At 46.1% G+C, this 21,281-nt stretch overlaps 2 long non-coding RNA genes across 2 annotated transcripts; both read right to left on the reverse strand.

Annotated features, from left to right (window-relative positions):
• Positions 1-1,450: 1,450 nt before the first annotated feature.
• LOC122376349 lies at positions 1,451-4,587 on the reverse strand. Its single transcript, XR_006255611.1, has 3 exons — positions 4,397-4,587; positions 2,852-2,986; positions 1,451-2,363 (listed from the first exon to the last, which is right to left on the reverse strand). It is a non-coding gene; the product is annotated as an uncharacterized LOC122376349 (long non-coding RNA).
• Positions 4,588-9,604: 5,017 nt separating this feature from the next.
• Positions 9,605-11,046, reverse strand: LOC122376350. The gene is made up of 3 exons (XR_006255612.1): positions 10,987-11,046; positions 10,086-10,266; positions 9,605-9,664 (listed from the first exon to the last, which is right to left on the reverse strand). It is a non-coding gene; the product is annotated as an uncharacterized LOC122376350 (long non-coding RNA).
• Positions 11,047-21,281: the final 10,235 nt, after the last annotated feature.

Consider the following 21,281-nt stretch of genomic DNA (forward strand, 5'->3'; position numbering starts at 1 on the left):
GCGCCGTTACGAGACGCAGAGATTGGTACCCGATTTTAAGGTCCCAGGTCAACCGGTGACCTCTGAGGTCAGGTCAAGTGCCCCAAGGTACGGTTCAGTTTTTGGTGAATAAGTTCGCAACAAACGGTCGCAGAGCCGCGATTTTGGCAGCATCGTGCACTGTAAAAAATGCTAACAAACCAGTTAGTTAATTCTTCAAGCAAAATCTAGTATTAAAACACACGTTGTTGCAAAAAACGGGTCAGATAACACATATGTTTGCAACCTAACACCACATCCATTTCATCGAAGCAGAAAAGCTAACATCATTGTAAGCTGACAAATATTATCCGTGCAAACCATGCCGTGTTATTTGACACACATGTTTGTTTATGCTTCCTTTGTCTTTTTTCTGGGATAACGTGTTAGCCAACAAATCAAACGCATGTTGTAATTCACAATCTTAGTTTTCTTACTACCCTTTTTGTTGTAGCATTACAAAGACCTTAGTTAATTGAAAAAATCGCCATTTTGTGCGCCCCTCTGCGCCCGCCATGTTCAGTCCAGGGAGACACCGGTTGGTCACGTGACTCGGAAACAAAAATCAGCTGATAGAGTGGCGGAATCACCGTAATCAAACACGAATAATTCCGGACGATAGAGCGGCAGTATAGGAGTTTTCTTTACAACAGGTAATCATTGCAATGTATTATCATTCTATGACCAAGAAACGTTCATAAATCATATATTTCTTCGATGATTACTGCCGCAACCGACGCGCATATATTGTAGCCAGCGCATAAAGCTGTGCTTTGCGATATTATATGTAGTGAAACGGCCAATACTAATACTTTGTAACAAAGCTCGAAAAAAGATGGCATTCTATCTTGCTTCAACCTTCTACTTACGCTTTTATAATAACAACAGCGACTCCATACGGCCTATCCACGCTATGCAACTCCATGGCGTGTCCGGCCGCACTCTGCCGAGTGTGCCGAGATCAGAGGGGGACCATCCGCGGCAAGTCCAGCTGCACTGCCCGGTACCTGGGAGGGCGACGCCTAGCCCCGCTCTGGCCGCTCGCTTCCGCGCACAACTAAGCTACCTGGCTAGGCCTGTGGGAGGGGAGGGAGAAAACCAACAACAGTCTGATGAGCCAATGGAGTCTGTGAGCCGCGCCAATCAGCGCCCTTCCGCGCGCAGACGGGAGCTAGAGCTTTTCATCTCCTTTCCTGTTTTCGCTGGTCCGCCAGTCACCAGCATCGTTCCGTGCTCTCCATCTTGGCCGATTCGGCCGTGTGCGTCAGCGACAACAGTGAGAGAGAGAGAGAGAGAGAGAGAGAGAGAGAGAGAGAGGGGGGGGAGAGGGAGAGAGAGAGGGAGAGGAGAGAGAGAGAGAGAGAGAGAGAGAGAGAGAGAGAGAGAGAGAGAGAGAGAGAGAGAGAGTCTCGGATCACGCCAGGCAGCCACATGGGTATCTATTGTTTATTTATTTTCCAGTGATCGCAAGCGTTTTTGTTTGGAACCGGGTGTGATCAGTATTTGACGCATTTCTGTGATCTGTATGATAAAACTGAAAAATAGTGAAATATATTCACTTTAATTCACATATCGCTTTTGATTCATGGTACGGCTGCTTGATTTTGCCACAACATACAAACACAGCCGATCTCGGCATGTTTCTGTTCCAGAACAGCAGCTGCAGTGGACACCAAAAATGCATTCATGTTCTGACAACTTACTCCAAAGATACAAATATTTCACGACGAACTGCTAAGTTCCAAAGAAAGTATTTTCTCGCTCACAGATGCTCAATAAGAAGCGCACGATTGATTGCAACTAGCACGCTCACGATTTCTAAAATAGCGCTGGCCCAAACCTGCCCCTTACATCCAAATATAATATCTTAATTCCAGCCTCTGTCCTATTTATTATTTATTAGCGCACCGAGAGTGAATGATATCACGGCATAGCCGTCATATTACAGAGCACAAATTGCGAGACGACGTTCGAGACCCGTATCGGCGTATTCTTTACAGATCCGGGTGTCTCGCTTTCACTCTCAATCAACCCTGCCACACCATCAACCGAGCCACATCGGCTCCGACCATCTTGATCCCCGCACTGAAATCTGATGGCCGGCCCGTCATTTCATCCTATCCGTCGGCGCGCACTACACCCGAGCTCACCCTAAAGTGCACTGTGCGGCCTTCTTCGGATGACACCTCTGAGCATGGCGCTTGCCTTGCACCTGGATGCTTAGAGCCTCTTGTTCGTGCACGGCCGTTAGCATTTCAGGAGTCGGATGGTCTCGGCGGTGGCGGCGCTGGTCACCGTGGAGCCGTCGGAAGACAACGTCAGCTCGAGCGCCCTCGACCAGTGACCTGTAAAGCAGCGAGTCGCGGCATGTCAAGACGACCGTCACGTTTCAGTCACGAAGGCCGTTATAGAAGTCACGGCGGCCGTCATATGCCAGCCGTAGCGACCATCACATAGCAGTCACGGTGACCGTCACAGGTCACGACGGTCGTCAAATACCACTACGAGCCACGGCGACCACGACTCATAGCTCATAACGTTTCCTGACGCACACTCAGCTATAATAACAGTATATAAGCCTGTACACACATTTCTCACTCGAGAAATCGAAACCCGAACCTGAGACCCATCATACGTCACGAGTCACGACACTAAGTTGCAGTGGCACCTGCATTAGCAGACATCCCATCCCGGCAACACAAAAAGTTCTCCCGAGCCACCCACCTAAGGACGCGGTGACGGGTCACAGAATTGCCATCACGTCGCTGATCTAGTGACGAAAAGGGACACAGCTGACCTGTGGACGCGTTGGTTCACACAATTAGGTACTGACCTGGAGATGATGTGATAGTTTCTGGTCAATGTCGATACGCGCGCCGCGTGGCTGGCCATCACACTCTGCCACCTCCGGATGACGTTCTACAGCTGGATCGACACGCTGTCTCCAGAACCACCGCCAGAAACAAGCCTGATGGAGGATGATATGATCAAAACTAAAAAACCACAAAGCACACAATGAAGACGACAAAAGCGGCGGCAGGCACATAATGACGATTGACGACCTATAACTAAATCAGCTTATTCAACGTCAAAAAAGGCTGCAAATGTCTATATTTTACTAGTCAAACGCCCGTGATAGGCTGATGTGCCTAGCTAGATGTAGCTTGACTTTCCGAATGTGGCCTAACCCTCGCCCGTATGGGGGGGGGGGGTCGAACGGACCCCTCCTCGGTTTTTCGCGGATAACTCATAACTCTCATAAAAAGACGCCGATTGCGACGAAACTTTCAGTACCCTCCAGTTGATCAATTTTACACATGTCCTTGACATTTTATGAACCTGACCCAAATGAACTTTGACCTGTGGGCTGTGACCTATTAAGCCCAGCTGCCGAGAGCCATGGCAGCTAGTTGGGGAAGCTTCAGTCCAGATAGCATATGCAAGTAGTAGCCATTCAGCAAGTCTGGTGGGAGGCACTTTCAGCAACTGTTCAAGCGTTAATTGGATGGAGAGTCTGGGGTGTGTGCGTACCAAAAAGTAGCAACTGCACACTCAGAACATTGGCAAAACCTGGGTAAAGCGAATGAGAGAGGGAGTCAGGAATCAGGCGTGCAGGGGTAGACAGCTGAAACAGGCGAGGAGAGCAGTGGAGACCTGGAGACATTATGAGGAAACATTGGTCTGGGCAGACACCCAGGTTGAGGTGAGTTGTCAAGACTCAGTCACCCAGACTCAGCACTGACAGCACTGACATCACCATAAATGTTACCAAATGCCGTGAATAGAATAGTAAGACATTTTATAAGATTGGACCCTGGGGGAACCTCCAGGCTTCCCCCATCGGATAGTTGTCTGTCCAACCCTTAGCAGGGTGGATGTTTGGGAGAGGTGGACAAAGCCCGCAGAGGGCATGTATTTCATGATCGCTACACACATTGCAAGACTTTTTTAATGATATAATAACTCAAACTTATCCATGTAACTTGTCAATTACAGGACTTTGTGGGCTTTTGTTTATTAATTCTCAGAGCATCATCTTTTCTGGTGAGTTACTTGCAACACGCATTGCTGCAAGCTCCAAAAGCACAACTCGAAATGGCCAACCACAGCAGGGTCTCCACCTGAAGCAGGAGATTGAGACGCAGAAGAGAAGGAGAGGATCAGGATCATGGAAACAAGAGAGCAGAGGACCAAAACGAATCTGGGTGAGGGGTTTATATAGACTTGACTTCAGGTAGACTACATACTTTGTAGGATAGGAACCTACCTAATAATCCCGATGGCAAATCAATATAAAAACTATTTTGATTTGTATCTCAACTAACCACAGAAAAGAAACTTGACACAAATCCACCCCACCCGGCACAGATAAACTCACAATAAAAATACATTTCAAAATCCGTTTCCTGTTCCGTGGCCTATCAAAAACAAATCCAACAAGAAAATTCATTAAATTTGAAAATGTTTATAGCCTTGAGCGCCTTGAGTTGAATCCAAAGCCATGCTGAATAGCTTGAAACTTAAAAGTGTTCTCAATCAGTAAAAGAAACGCCGTTAAACCAATCAAATACAAAAACTGGCGTTTGCTAGCGATAGCAGTACAGAAAACTGCGCGCAACTGCGGGTGATAATTATGGTCGGCAGTTTTCAATACCACGTTTCGTAAAGTTCCCGCGTTTATGTTGTTTAAAAACCTATACCAATAGATACAAAATTCAATTTTGTTTACTATCATGCTTTAAATAGACCCCACATCGGTCTTGTTTTCTATTAATATGCCATTAACTCTCACCGTGTGACCTTAGGCGGCAAGGAAGCCAACGCATACCAGACCAAAATAATGCATCTTTTAATTCTTAAACTGCAATAAATCATACATATTTTGGAAGAAAATTGAATTTTTATTTCAATAAGGGGTCTTTGTGAGCCCAACAATGACTAGTTCGCCATCTAGCTATGTTTTCGTCCAGAACTGTTTTGTATTCAAAATTCAAAGTTTTAGAATTAGACGTAAATCTTTTAAAGTTCCCGCGTTTCTTACGTTTTGAAATTTTAATATGTTATAATGTAAGCGATTCTGTTAATTTTAGTGAAATATTTAGACCCCACATCGATCTAGTTTTTGAGAATCATTACATATAGTGGAACAGGGTGACCATGGACAGCAATGGTGATTATGTATTGAACATCAACTAAACACAGTTTCCAACCTTTAAAAGGCAACAAAAGGCACAGAATCTGATAGATAATTCAATTTTGATATTTTTTGACCATGTTGTAAGCCCCACATCACTGAAGTTACTCGACAATTCATGGTAGAGCATTGGCAGGTCCGGTAGGCTGAACAGCTCAGAACCATGGTAATTTCGAAATTCAACAAAAGGAAGTTGGCCTTTGATATTACTTTTTGTCCTTCAATTTTTAATTTTGATTGTGAAAAATTAATTTTGTCTATGAACAATAATTGCAACTTAAGATATATAATTTTTGAAATGGCGGAGATAGCCAACAATTTATTTTCGTTAATGCTTCACAGATTCATACATGGCGTGGTCTCTGATCATAAATCAAAAATATATATACAAATAATAAAACTCATTGAAATTTGTTGCTTAGTTCTCTTTTTTAGACTTAAAGGGTCAGCTGAAAATAGTGGTCAAAATACCTTAGTGTTGTAATTTTGAACCGGTTTTACCTAGTACTCTATATACCGTGGTTCAGTCTGTGCCAGGCTGGCACGGTCCGCCGACATCAAAACAACGGTGCGTCAGCTGATTATTGGTCCTCCGATTCAGGAGAAATTATTAACGCGGGAACGCCGGCGCTAAATAAAGGCGGTAGGATTCACGGCTTTGCATGATTGTGTGCAATATTTTTTATAGTATCAAGCGAGGGGTATTGCTGGAGTTTTGCAAATAAATATTTTATTCTCAGTTTGGCTATGCGATCGTGAACACTTTATTTTCATAGATACGATATGAAATAGTATAAACAGGCCAACCCAAGGCTATGTAGGCCAACCTTAGACTTCGCATAGCCATGGACATTGCGTAGGAAGGTACTCACCGATCGTACCACGATACCACGGGCAAGATATCAGACTTTTGGGAGTTTTGTATCGCTGAAATGTATTTTAAGTGCTAAGAAGGAAAATAATTCAATTTAATGTCATGTACAATGGACATTTAGCCATTCCAAGCATAGGGGAAAGTGGGTGTATTGCGCCCTCCTAACCAATTGCGCCCACCAACATTCCCAAGGATTCAATGGCATGTTTATAATTTTGTGTTCGAAAACATTATTTTCACCACTGGATTGTTCATTTTATGGCCCAAACACTCCGATGAAGCCAATCAGCAAGGCTCATTACGCCATCAAAGTTGTTATGGCGTTTTCTTAACTTTTTTGCAGTACTTTGAACCGTTGGCTATAAAAATTTGCGTTATTTGTGTGATTTTCAGAATGATATTTAGAAAGAAAACCCCCTTTTTCATTGTATTTCACTGAAACCGTAAACTTCCTGCAACATCTTAATGATAACTTCTATGCTTTTATTAAAAAGTACCTCAATTTTAATTGCGCCCATGGCAATTGCGCCAGGGGGGCGCAAATAGAATAATGGTGTAGCCATTGTATCACGACAGTACGAATGCATCATTAACTGATTACAATAAAGAAGGAGTTTAATGTCAGGCAAGGGAGCAGCCCGCTGTCGTCAGTCCGCAAATTATCTCTATCGTCAAACTTATAATGCAGCTGCCATTTAGGCTACGACTTGTGGTGTATTTGACAAAATACGACATTTTAAACATGGACTCAGGCGTGAGAAGTGACAGCTATGATAAAAAAGTACAAACTGATGTCATTAAGTTGTCAAAACGATAAAAATTATTAATTTTGAGAGAACCGATTGAAAATTTAACTGTATAGGCGCATAAGTTCACATATATCTAGTCGGTTACAGTAAACGTTTTCGTTGCACTTTTACAAGCGTACGGACACATGTAAAGTTATCTACCTGGGCAAAAAACATCGCGATTTATATCTACATTTATTATTCATCCAGCCTGAATAACATTATAAATGTTTAAGTAAGCCGCAATGACATTAGACTGCCGGGGTGTATGCATTCCGTCTCATTCACTTAGCCATGTTAAAGTATAGGGCGCAATTGGGTTCTAATTGCGCCATCCCCCTGGCGCAATTTACAGCAGTTGTTGGCAAATGCGCCCTTTTGCATGTTTCTGAAAAAGCAGCTGTCAGAAGCAAACGAAACATTCTTAATTGATCGGGAGGCTCTTAAATCGTAGCCAATGAGCTCCCCTTTGAAATGGTTACCAGTGCATGCTTATATCTCCAGCACTTTTCTTGCAATTAGCGTTTTTCCTTAAGGTGGCGCAATTCACCCTCCTTCCCCTATAGTTTGCCTGGCTTCGCCAACCAGATAACCAGGTTTATTCCAAGAGCTTCTTAAGAGGTAGTGGATTTAATATCGTTTCTATTACATTTATTTGATAATCCTACATATCAGTAAACCTGCCACGTTATCATTCTCGTCGAGCGATTACCGGCACATCGTACCAATTGGTACGATGTGCCGGTAATCGCTCGCCGAGGATGCCAATGCAGCGTCGAGCGTCCGATGGTTTACGATAGGAATTATAACAATAGTTTTAAACTAGCGCTTTTTAGAACCATGGTCCGAAATGGTAATTCAAAGAACCTCTTCCCCTTTCAACTCACCTGAAAAGGCTGCTTTCGTGTACCACCCAGCACCCGTTTCGTAGATATATCAAAATGATAACCGGAGGCGAAGATTATCTTTATGATACCACGATTTGTGGGGCTGACTAGTACCGACGGGGATCCCACAAACACGACGGTCACATTCATTAAGCATGATGTACGGCGTAAAGCACCACAACTCACCCCAAAAGCGCAACCTTCTGAGATATCTTATATTTAGTTTCAATGCTGGTACTGGTGCAGTTTCAATGCTGGTACTCTGCTCATTTCTGCTCAATAAAGTTATTTCTCGCTCAAATGCGCCTCACATTAATCGTGTGCTGTGCTCCACAATCATTGCGCCGCGCGCTCTTCCTTCTTATCGGCCCCCTTGAGATCGTATCCATCAATATCTATTTGCTTCAGTTCTAAGTTCTAATGACTTGTATTGTAGAGAAACAATTTTAGAGCGTTTAACAAAATAATTGCATAACCTATGAGCGATAGGAAAAGCCCAATCGTCCAACTCATAAAAAACATTGGGACACAAACAATTGGAAACTGATGGTAGTTGGTACTTTCGCGCATAGGCGGCGGAACGGGGAGGGCACCGGGGCACCGTGCCCCCCCCCCCTTTGATTTTGGCATTTTAACATGGGCTCTATGGGCGTTACATGGAAAGAATGGGACCAAAAGTCGGCAGTGTCCCCCCCCCCCCCTTCCCCAGTTGAGCTGGGCGCAGGTACTAAATAGCATCAAAGGAAATCCTATATTCATCTCGCCGCATTTAAGCGCACCAATCGAAAGACGACAGCGTGACCGCGCTGACAGGCAATCAACCTGGCCACATAAAACTAGCTAGTGCAAGGAAGATGTCTATATAAACCACTGGACCATGCAAAGCGTTCATGTAAATAAAATATGAGTAAAGATGACCCGTTTGAGGGCAGACTGGCCAAACAGTGACGTTACACGCGGATCTCAACACTGCACAACCCATTCATCAAAAAAGATCTCGTGGATCCCTATATACGTCATAACTAGCCCTAGTACGGGGGTATATAGCCATGGACGTAAATGGCCGGCTTAAGGCACAGGATCCCAATTGTCATCCCCATTACGTGGTCCCCAGAAGTCGCCAGGCCGAGAGCCAATGGCAGTTAAGCACATCTTACACGTGCCGACAAACGTGACACAATGAATCGAATAATGAGCCCGCCAATAAGCCTGCCTAATTCTGCATGTAGGCTGCTATTTACCACCACGGCGGAAGGCTAAAACGCATCCATACAGCTCAACAGTCAACATAGGTGTCAATTTCCGCCGGGTTGGGGGTGCTCAAGCTCTTTAAATTCCCCGCCGGCTCGGCTGGCTTGGCTTTGGAGCCCCAACAGACGGTGCGGGTCAAGGTCACCGCTGAGGCGGCGGCGGATTTGCTGCGCCCGGGCAGTGGGCACCCTCAATTCGGTGAAAATCGACACCCATGCAGCTCAACATGACAAAACGCTGCATACAAGCGCACGTCCTCGCATTTAATTGACGCATTTAACTGCGTCACTAACCTCGTACACTGTACAACAGTGGTGAGATGACTGTCCGAAGGAAACTGCCGACTTTGGCTGGCAACATTCAGGGTTGGTGACTTATGTACTGAGTTCGGCTGGCTGACAGCGATGTGACTTCAGGACCGGTTGATGAACGGGCCATCCTAGCCCCATACTACAGGAGCCCAGCTGGTCTTGGCGAGCGGCGGCGACTGGACGAGGCTGGACCCCTACTACAGGAGCCCAGCTGGTGCTGACGAGCGGCGGTTACTGGACGAACGGGTCAGCCTGGACCCCTATTGCAGGAGTCCGGCTGGTCTTGGCGAGCGGCGACGACTGGACGAGGCTGGACTCCTACTGCAGGAGTCGAGCTGGTCCTGTCGAGGAAATAGTTCACCTTTAACATGGGATTTTAAACTGAGATAGCAGTCTGATAGAGCAGATTTGTGTATGCCCTATATTTGAACCGTTTGAGATATTCACCATTTATCAGTGAATATTGGTGCTTAAATTCATGTTCTAGTGCTCATTTACAGCAAGCAGAAACCTCTTCAACACACACAGTGGCCAATCAGCGATGAGAGCACTTACAGGAGCAGAATCCCTTGCAGCTGATAGGTTGTTCAGCAGTTAGTGTTCATAACTCTAATCATTAAAATAATGAAATCCCTTGAGAAGAAGTGTGTAATTCCATGTTAGAATACATTTAAATTTTATTCATCACATTTTTAACACATCTTTTTGAATTTTATTAATCAAATTACTCACAGAAGGTGAACTATTTCTTTTAACACTTACCTTGCTTCAATGGTGACATGTAGCTCTTGCAGCAGAGAAGGCACAGCATTTGGCTGCAACTTCAAATATTGACTTGTTGCTATCAATTATTCAGTTTTGAAATGCATACAGGTACAGTGAATCTTGGGTTCTCCTGTAAGAATGCTGACCGCAGAAGCAGAAGTTCATCCAAAGCTTGTGCCTGAAAAAGGGCCAAGTTTAATATATGAGTGAAATGAAGACTTATAGGTAAGGTTTTGACTAGACCCCTGGGTCACAACAGGAGATGACCCCCGTGATTGGTGGGACCACCAGGCACCAGCACTGGCACAGTCCGTTCTGACCACCGCACACCTATCAGCCCGAGAGCACACTAAATTGCATGTTAAAGCTCCATTAATGCTTTTTTCAATTTTGGCCATCCATTTTGTTGGGTCCATCATGTCCATCACCAAGCCACATTTAAAATGCACTACACTACATCCCCCACCACCTGACCACACCAGGCCAAATCTGCACCGCGCTACACAAAATCCGCACTGCACCAAGCTAAATCCACGCCACACCAAAGCCTCACCAGCCGGACAAGCCAGCACAGACGAGATCTTGTCGAAATTGCCATGCTTTGCAGAGTGCATACTGGCCTACCTGAACCTGACCTTACCCAACATATGAGCCTGACTGTCCTTAGCACTGGGAGCTCATTGAGACCAGGCCCCACAGGCCTAGTGGCCTCCTGAAACCTGATTTCCATATGGGGTGAGCTATTTAAGAAAGAATGGTGATCGGATATCGAACCCGAGACAAGACAGCAATGAGCAGTGGGCGGTTCATGCAACCATAATCATGTTTCCTTACCACAAGTATCAAAGCAAAAACAAAAATAGCTACCTATCGAATTCAAATTTCACTGGAACCTCACCTGCATGGATCTTAAGTGAAAGGTACATCTTGATACATCTGCACGAAAGATACATCTTGATCCACTCATCTCAATCTTGTTTTTCTGCATCCAGGGCATGCAACACTTCTGGTCAAGGCCGTATATAGGATATCGCTTCTGGTATTTTTGGCACAACTTACTCGACTGCTGAGCTCAAATGCAAATTGCAATCACGGTCATAAAATACTGAATCAAGGCCATATTACTGAATATTGAATCGCAATGTATATTCAGTCGATGTACCCCTCGTTCGATGTCTCTCAGACGACGAAGATTGTACGTCGTCCGGCCAATCCTCTTCTAGGTCAACGGGGGCTCGGCTGCAATTATGGAATGTGATTGGCCAAACGGCGTAGAATCTTTGTCGTCCGAAAGACATCGAACAAGAGTAATGTCGCTACTGCGCCATTGTTGCATCGAATTCGCCCCATAGAAGCACGTGTTAACTCTCTCCCATAGGGCCCTGGGTAAACTCTTGTACACAATCAGCTGACGGCATGCCTCCCGCGTCCCCTGGCTTGAAGCTTCGGCTCCGTGTTACCTTAGTATTCAATGACCGTGGTCTGTGCCAAGTCAGAGAAGGGAGAGGACGTGTGCGTTGTGGTGTGGTATATAAAGGAGCTGCTGTGGCGTATAAGTGTTGCGTGGCATAAGTAGCTGGTGTGGTGTTAAATGAAGTCAGACAGTGAAATGATATGGATTATTGGACATGGATTTCATCCTTATTCGTATGGTGAGTGATTATGGTGAAGATGAGTGCAGGCATTGCTGGCGTTTCAGTTTCTCAGGGTGGAGGCACTGTTCATTGGTTGATTGTCAATTGATTTCTATAAGTATTTATGACCGACTGAAGAATGAACATATTGCAGGTTAAGACTGCATTTAACTTTAAACAATAAATTAAATGTACCTAATAGTTCATTGGGCACTCAGGCAGTGCACGCGGTGCGGTGCTGATTTATGTGATGTCCACTGCATCAGTGCATCACATCACAGACTGGTTTATGTCCACTGCATCTATATGTTGTCAAAGAAAATTGTGTAGGTATATGAGCCACGATTGTTCGGTCAGAGAATTTTTGCCTTTTTGTTGCAGTTTCATTTACCTCTACGACAGAAATAAAGCTTTTTAAATGTTCTAATACGTATTTGGAGACTGTTTGGTGCAATGGCTGGTGCGGATTTACAGGCGGGGGTGGTCGTAGAATCAGACCCTGACCCTTGATCGTTTATATATAGCTTAGAACGTAACTTAAGAACGGAGCGCCTTTGCCGCTCGGCAGTTTCCTACAGAAGATTACTTTTTTAGGTTCATTTTTAGTACAATAGAGAAATATTACTGTATGCAGTTGTAAGCTTGCTGAAAGGAGCTTGAATGCAGTTTTGAATAAACATGTTTGATGAGTTTAATTCGATTCGTTTTTTTTTGGGGGGGGGCGGCTGTGAAAAGAAGTGACTAACACGCACATTAGTTAAGTTACACGCCTGTTCTCAAAAATGCATTTAGTTTATTAACACGCACAGCTTAGTTAGCTAACACGCAATATGTGTGTTTTGCGTACACGCATATAGCTAGTGAAAAGTGGCCGTGTGACAAACACATGTGTTACCTAACACGTCTGTAGTTATTAACAAAACACACCGATGATAGTCAATAAACACGCCTACACGGCTTATCTTAGTAACCTGGCAAATATTCGAAAACTAGGAGGTGTGTTTCAAAACACGCTATTCAACCTTTTGCGTGTAATTGAAAACACACTTAGTCATGAAATGCGTGTTTTGCTTACACGCCTATGGTTAGTGAAAAGTGGCCGGATAACTAACTAGTTGGTAAACTTTTTTTACAGTGTGTTCACCTCGCTCAGGCACGTCGAATAATATACTTTTTGTCCGGGTCAGGTCAACTTGGGGTGTTGACCTCAGGTCAAGGTCAGATCAGCACCCCCAGGTCACGAAGCTGGTCGAAAGAGGTTATGTCGCATATCATTCGATTCGGCAGGTCTTTCTGAGTCCATTGGTGGCTTTCCCGACTCGCTAGCTCAATTTGATCGGGAGTTATTGACGAAAAACTAATATGACCTTTATGACGTCATAAATGAGGTCAGGTCAAGTCATAAATGACGTCACGCAAGGTCAACATTGCAAAAGTGACGCATCTAACCTTGCAAGGAGTGCATCAAATCACGATTCTGTGTGCTTGAGATAGTTGGAGATCGTTCCCGGCGCCAGAATAGCAGTTTTCATTTTTCCCCATTGACTTATAATGGTGAGGTCACGAAAATGACCTGACCTCATATGACCTTTAGGAAAAATCCGAGATATACAAGTTGTGAGACTCATAATGGATACTAGATCCTGCAAGTTTCATTTCCCTGTGACATCTCCTCTGGCAGTGAGGGTGTTGCGAAGTTGCGACATCTGAAGACCGTGCAGAGGTTCACTTATGACGTCATAGGTCAGTGACCTGACCTGACCCAAAAATGCGGTTGGTGTCAAAAGATGTGGCTTGAATCAAAGGTCAGGTATGCCAAGTTTCAGCTCTCTATCGCCAGCGTGTTCGGAGCTATCGCGAAAAAAACCCTATGGGGGGCGGCACCCGCCCCCCCCCCCTCGGCCGGCGAAGGTTAATTAATGCTCCACCATATGTCACTAACTAAACCCACTATTTGAAGTTATACTTAATGACACATGGGTAGTTTTCACTCAACATAGTAGGATAATTAAGCATTAAATGCAAAATTAGAGCTTGAGATTGTCCGGCATTTAGCCCAACAGGATACCTCTTCAATCGTCCTAGCTGAACCCAGCATAAGCTCAGCTTGTCTGAACTCGGACACACCATCAACATTGCCGAGTCTGAATTTGAGCTCGACGCCGGGCCATGGGCCTGAACTTTGTGGTCATGGGCGCGGGAGCTGGGGGTCTGGGGGGCAGCCTGCCCCCACAACTCTGGGGCCGTGGGGCGCTGCCCCACAACTTTTCATAGGGCTAGGAACCGTCGGGGCAGCTTGCCCTCCCTGAATTAGCGGTTGTGGGTCACAAAGGAAAACTAAAGGGAAGAAAACATTTAAGAAAAAATCCCCCTCTTTACCTTACTTGACAGCTCATGTGGAAGATTCAAGCCTTTATTCTACGTTACCAAAAAGGTAGTTCCTTGACTCAGCTGAGACAAAATATCTCACTTTTTGCAACTGTTTTCGTTTCGTTTTTTTTTCGATGAAAAGGCGAAGGGTTAAAAATAAGTGGCCTAAAACCGGTGAGAAAACTAGATTTGGGGGTCATAAGCGTAGGAACCATGGGTGCAAGGGTGCAGCTGCACCCACAATATTTATCCAGTGGGTGCAGACAATGTATTCTGCACCCACAATAATCTGAACCAAAAACCCCTTTTTCATCAACACTACTTCCCATGCAGCACGGCAAATTCAGGATATGTTGCCTACTATCCATCTTTCGAAGCATTTGCTACTGTGATCAGTGATGGTCTTCAAAACTTACATTTGTGCTGAAAAAGGAAAATGGAGCATGTGATTGAACACATACCGAACCGATGACCCACTGTCAAAAATTTTAGCCCGATATCTTCGAAAATGGCTAAGTTGGCCGCTTTTACTTTTTGCGGTAGTCAATATTGACAATATTAGCCCTCGAATCTCTGCAGCGTTTTCCAGCTTCTAATGTGTAGGGGGAGGGGGAGGGGGTCGGTCGGACCCCCTGGCGTTCGGCCCCTGATCGAGCTAGAGCTTCGCGGAAAAAACGAGGGTGTTGCCCGTGACGAGAGGAAGCCGATGATACCCAATTTTAAGGTCCTACTTCATTGGTTGACCTTCCAGGTCAGGTCAATATTCCAAAAGTCGGGAAAATCGGGACCTGCTAGAACTGCGTAAAGTGAAGCTGTTATCGGGTTTTTCGGGGTGCTGATCACAAATATCTGATGTTAGTTTTGATCACAGATGATTTCTTCATGCATTTAGGCCAAATCGGGTCAGGTCAGGTCAGGTCAACCATTAGGCGTCCTACCGGCTATCCATAGTAGGTGTCAACTACCACTGACGGCGTCGTAGCATGTCACGAAAGCACTAAAACTACTTCGTAAACGTTCAAATGGATGCTAAATTCGAAATCAGCCCTATAAACTACCCTAGAAACATGTAAAACTCGAAAAAGTGAACCGAGGTCATCAAAGGTCAATGACCTGACCTGACCTTCAGGTTATCTTCACACCCACCGTGATGCATGGGAAGAACATCATTTCACATGTTTGGACGGGTACAATCACAAAAAGACTGGAAACGCGCGGATAATGTGAGCTGACATACGCCAAATCGCGATTCCGGCCGAACATGGTCTCGAGAATCAGGTCACAGGTCAAAGGTCTTTTGGGTCAGGGTCATGAAATTTTTAGAGTAGGCGTAAAACGGATCAACTCGAGGGTACTAAAAGTTTCGTCGCGATCGGCCGCTTTTTGCGCCAGTTATTTGCGAGCAACCATGGGGGGGGTTCATCCGACCCCCCTACACATGCGAGGGTCAATGCTTCCAAATGCACTTATCGGTTGGTACCTTTTCGACATGGTACACCCTCAAAGCTCGTAACGAGCCTTCGCTCGGATGTCGCCCCCCCCCCCCCCCCGCTTCACCGGCCATGGCTGGATTTCTGCACCCATGCACCCACAATGTTCCAGCCGTTCCTACGCCCATGTTGGGGGTACCCTAGGTTTGGCTAGTCCCAACCGGTTGCCCCCCCCCCCCAAGACGGCCGGCTGGATCCGCCCTTGTTTTTTCCTTTAGTTTTCAAAAAAAAATCATGGTGTCAGGGCTGTGATGAAAAATAAGTGGTTTAAATCCGGTGAGAAAACAGGATTTGGGGGTACCTACCCTAGGTTTGGCTCCTTCAGGCTCTGCTCCCCCCCCCCCCCCCCCAGTGAAAGTTCCTTAGACAAGGCCCTGGCGTGCGGCCGTTTTTTGCGGCTTGCGGCGGGCGGGCGTGCAATGCAATTTTTTGCGTCGGTGTTTGCGTTTTTTGCGGTGTTTGTGTTTGGCGGCGGGCGGGCGTATGCGGTGGTGTCGTTTGTATAGGCCAGGGGCGACGAATTCAATTTTGGCGTGGGGGGGCAAGATTAGTGATGTCAATCACGGAAAATCGGAATACCGATAGTATCGGTATTCCGATTGGTCCGATACCAAACCAAATACCAACTAAAACCACGGGAGAATACCGAAACCAAACCAACTTGAGAAACTGAGGGAAATACCAACTTTTTACCGATATCTTAGCCTCTAATACATTAGTGAGGGCCTATGATACCAACAAAATACCAAACACATTACGATTGAAGTACCAAATACCAAGTTGATATCGGTTTGGTATTGGTATACCAAAAAGTTGGTATCCGATTGACATCTCTAGGCAAGATACTATACGAGATAATGCCATAGGCGGATCCAAAAATGTTTTTTCCACGCTACGGGAACATACCCCCAAAAAGTATCTCCAAAATCCAAAAACTCGGATTTTGATGCATTACATACCTACCTACCTACTCCTGAGCAGCTTCAGCATGGGTGGAGAATTGTCGAAATGCCAGGGGATGGTTTCACTGGCGGATCCAGGGCTTGAGAGCGGGCGTCGGGCACACCAGGGAAGGAGCCAAACCTAAGGTACCCACAAATCCTGTTTTCTCATCGGATTTAGGCCACTTTTTCGTCACAGCCCTGGCACGATGATTTTTTTTTTAAGACTTGAAAAAAACTGTAGGCCACCTAACAGGGGCTTTTTCTTTCGGCACCTGAAGCCTCTCTGGGCTGTGAGCCTCTCTGGGCCCTATGTAGGGCCATTGGAAGTCACGTTAAGGGTTGACCCACAGAGGTGCACGTGACCCACAGGGGAGCACTGCCGCTTCAACCCTATTGGCCGTAGTGTCTAACGGTGGCGGCCATATTGCGCAGACCAGGAACCGGCCGCCGCCTGTGTTGAGGAATAGGGAATTCGGGACCTCGATTTACGTTTGCGGCCGCCGCATCCGTTACGTTCAAGTTACGTAGATACGGAACCCGGCATCTTACGCAGAATTGAGTGGGAACACGATCAAATCTTCAGAATTCCTTAAATTCACTCGCCGGACCATCGTCTTTCTAAATTTGCCCCGGCTGAGAGGCTTGATTGAACCCACCCCGCTAATGCGCCGCTAATTCAACTAGAATTTAGCGGTAAAGTGGTCGTATGAGGCAGAGTACAATGCAGAGTGACTGGTTGGTAGAAATCCGCTTTAAAGGTCTCAGGTCAACCGGTGACCTCTTGAGGTCAGGTCAAGTGACCTAAGGCACGGGCTCGGTTTTTGGTAAATAACTTCGCCAAAAATGGCCGTAGAGCCGAGATTTTGGCATCATCGTGTTCACCTAGCTCAGGCGCATCGAGTGATGTACTTTTTGTTCGGGTGAGGTCAATTTACGGCATTGACCTCGTGACAATGTCAGGTCAGAGCTCTCAGCTCACTAAGCTTGTCGAGTAAGGTCATGTTGCATATCATTCGATTCGGCAGGTCTTTCTGAGTCCATCTGTGGCTTTCCCGATTCGCTAGCTCAATTTGATCGGGAATTATTGAAGAAAAGTTTATGACCCTTGTGACGTCACAAATGACGTCACGCAAGGGCAACAATGCAAATGTGAAGCATTGGACCTTGCAAGGAGTGCATGGAATCACGATTCTATATGCTTGAGATAGTTTCAGATCATTCCCGGCGCCAATAGTGAATATTTCCTCATTCACTTATAAAGGTTTAACGTATAAGTTCCCTGTAGTTGAGGATTTTTTTCAGATGTCATCTTGTTCTCAACTCAATTCTGCGTAGGATGCCGGGTTTCGTGTCTACATAGCTTGAACGTAACGGATGCAGCGGCCGCAAACGTAAATCGAGGTCCCGAATTCCCTATTTCCCAACACAGGCGGCGGCCGCTTCCTGGTCTGCGCAACATGGCGGCACCGTTGGACACCATCTGGCGGCCGATGCGCGTAATTCTTTTTTCCACCCAAAGGAAGGCGCTATACGGAGAATATCCCATTGCGTCATTGAAAAGTGACTTACACCTCTCACCGGCCAGCTGGCTGCGTGGTGTAGTGGTGAGCACACTCGCCACGTGATCTAATAACTAGGGTTCGATCCCCGCCGCCGGCCGAACTTTTTGGCGCGTTGTAGGTTGTAGGTCTGTAGGTTAGGTTGTAGGTTAGGTTGTAGGTTGTAGGTTTGTAGGTTGTAGGTTAGGTCAGGTGAGGTTAGGTTATGTTTGTTTTTGTTTGGTTTGTTTACCAAGAAGCATCTTCGGGTATAGCGCCTTCCTTTGGTTGGAAAAAAGAAACACGCGGCCGATGCGCCTTCCACATTATAGAGTTCAGTGACGTGACCACACGGTGCCGACTGCCGACACTCCGCAGGAGATCGTTTAGGGCCTCAGAAACTCGTCTTTTCTGTCAGAGGCCAGCAAAACCGCTCAGAGATTTTAGCGGGCCCTACACGTAAAAGATCTGTGCGGACCTTCGGGTATAGTATACCTGGGCAATATTTGCCCTCAAAGGTTCTCGTGGGGCCCCTAGAGTCCGACGTAGGGCCCCTTGACATGGGTGTGGCACTCAAAGACGGCTGAAGAGACCCTTAAAGATATGTGGGTCCTTAGATACATGCGTCTGGTGATTGACTTGGGTTCTGAATGTTATCGGGGAGCTATTTCTCAGACACCAGCTAGGGCTCTCGGGGACCGCTTTTGAGCCTCAAAAAGCATGTGCGGGCCCTTGGGGCGCATCCGGTGTCCTCAGGAGTTGGGTGCCTGTGTGCGGCTTCAAGAGCCTGACGGATCTCTCAGGAGCCGGAGTGGGTAATTGGAGACCCCGGCCCCGGGAGAAGACTCGGCACTTAAAACTTCAACGGGCCAAAGGGCCCGTCAGGACCCCAAAAAATGTTTTACAGTTATTTAATATGTCTTTGTTTCCGGTTATAATCTTACCCTCCGTGTCCTCCAACACGTTAATGTCCTTGTCAGCACTTTTTTTTTGGTTTGCAATGCATGTTTAAAAAGTATCTAGTTAGTTTTTCACCGTGTTCTAGCCAGTTCGCTCGAGACCAGAGCATCGCTTTTTCGGCGACACGTAGCTTGAATGTATCCAGCTCATCCTTCTTTCGTTTATATTCGTCCTGCAGATCTATGGATGGTGGCAACCAAGATTCTTACAGATAAGGCTGGGACGCCAGTCACGTGATCCTTTTTCTGCTTTTCCCAACCCTACTCACGATTTCCATAAGCCTTGATTAATTCATTGCACAGAGGCGTTTGTAGTTATTTTATATACGAAAACTAATTCAATGATATTTGAAATTAACAAACAGATTTTACTCGCCATCTCAAACGAAAGTTGAATTTATTCGCGTTTCATTAATTTAATCAGCTGGCAACCATCACCCGTAGTCCTCGATGAAGTCGAACTTGGCGCACTCAGATAGTGTTCGAAATTTGTGACACTTACTTGTTGCTATGGCGACCGAGCAGTACCTACAATATTCATTTGTCAATAAGTGCTTGCGGAGCTGCCGCTCACACTTTTGAACACAGTCTTTATGCGTCAGTTTATTTTACGCGTCATATCTGAAACTCGTTTTGTGAGGCTCCAAAACCATTCAATTCATGTCCTTCAAAAGAAGTGTTTTGTAACATTTTCGATATGTTTTTTGGGCTTAATTGGTAGCTACATTCCTCCTATCTTGCGAGAGGATAGTCATCACTCGGGGACCAGTCGTTGAAAGCAAGAAACATCGACGAGGAGAAGGTCTTGTAAAAAGTCGCAGCGATTGCATTGAGCATTGAATGACGAAAATATGTTTACCCCCACCGCCTCAGGCGATCACGTGCCGTCACCCACCTGGTGGCAACAATGCTATAGTTCGTTTTTTTTTCTCAGAAGGACGCTGGTTCCAAGTATGTTTTTCGAACAAGCACGTGTTTTAGCGAGCAAAACGAGAAAAAAACTGAACCTGAGAAAATCGAACGTCGACTAATTTTAACATGTGATTTCTTCCCGATAATTTACATATGTGCGTTTTGGAACCATACAGGGTGTCCCGAAATTGATGCGCGGTTGTTCTATCCTCAATAACTTATAAAGTGCTCGAATTTATTTCACGGCTTATATGTTATCATAGTCCCCATTCAGTTGCATACACGGCCTATTGCACTCTAGCGTGTCACGTTTCAGGTTGTCAAGAGTCTCTCCTTTGAAACAGCGCCATGCCGTTTATATCTTCTGAAACAGCCTCTTCTCTGAGCTAGCCCGTGGAAGCTTGCTGAGCTCTTTTCTGACGATCGTCCAGATAATTTGGATCGGGGACAGGTCCAGACTGTTGCCAGACCATGTCCCCTTCTCCCAGAGGCCTGGGAGCCTCGCTCGGCACCAGTCCTGGGTCTTCCTGGCGTGATAAGCTGGAGCCCTTTCTTGCTGGAAAATGGCCCTGGGCATGTCGGACAAAAGTTTGAGTCTGGTTTTTGAACCATTTACCTTTTCCCTCACCATCTTTGTGGCATCAGTCTTCTCCAGCACCTCGTTGACATAATAATAAGCAGTCACGGTCTGTCCCCGAGGCACCTCGTAAAGCTCAGAGGCCAGAGCGCCTCTGTAGCTCATCATGCTCCAAATGAGATTCTTCAGCAGACGTTTCACGGTCTCGACAGCGGACTCCTCAGAGCTGCCGTTGGCCCACATTTCGATCGTTCTGGCAGTAAGGGGCTTAGAGACCACAAAGGGCACCTTGTCACTGAAAAGGACGCATCTCCAGTCCTGAATGGTCCAGTTTTTGTGGGTCTTGGCGAAATCCAGCTGCCTGCACTTCTAGACCACGGTAGGCCAAGTCTGCATCCTGAAGCTGAGCAGCTTCAGCTTCAAGATAGTCTTCAAATACTGGTGAAGGGTCGATTTGGATGCTGGGACATGCATCTCATTCAGTTTTCTTGTCAGCGATGTTGAATGGTGCTTTTTAAAGGTCGACTTTGCAATCACGATTTTCGCCACTCTGCTCAAGGCAGTCTTCCGCCCTCGAACTGTGCTGTTCTTGAGTGTCTCTCCTGATCGTTCCTGACCTGAGTGATCTCTCCCGATGTCCCCTCCGTGGCCGAGTGGATTAAAGCGCCGGAATTCGACGCTTAGCCGGTAGTGAGAGCCAGGCGCGGATACAAGGGGGGGCCATGGGGGCCATGGCCCCCCCCCCTTGGCCGATTTTTTTCAAAAATAA

This window comes from Amphibalanus amphitrite, unplaced genomic scaffold (genome assembly GCF_019059575.1).
Source record: "Amphibalanus amphitrite isolate SeventyFive unplaced genomic scaffold, NRLGWU_Aamphi_draft 002108F_arrow, whole genome shotgun sequence".
NCBI classification, from domain to species: Eukaryota; Metazoa; Arthropoda; class Thecostraca; order Balanomorpha; family Balanidae; genus Amphibalanus; species Amphibalanus amphitrite.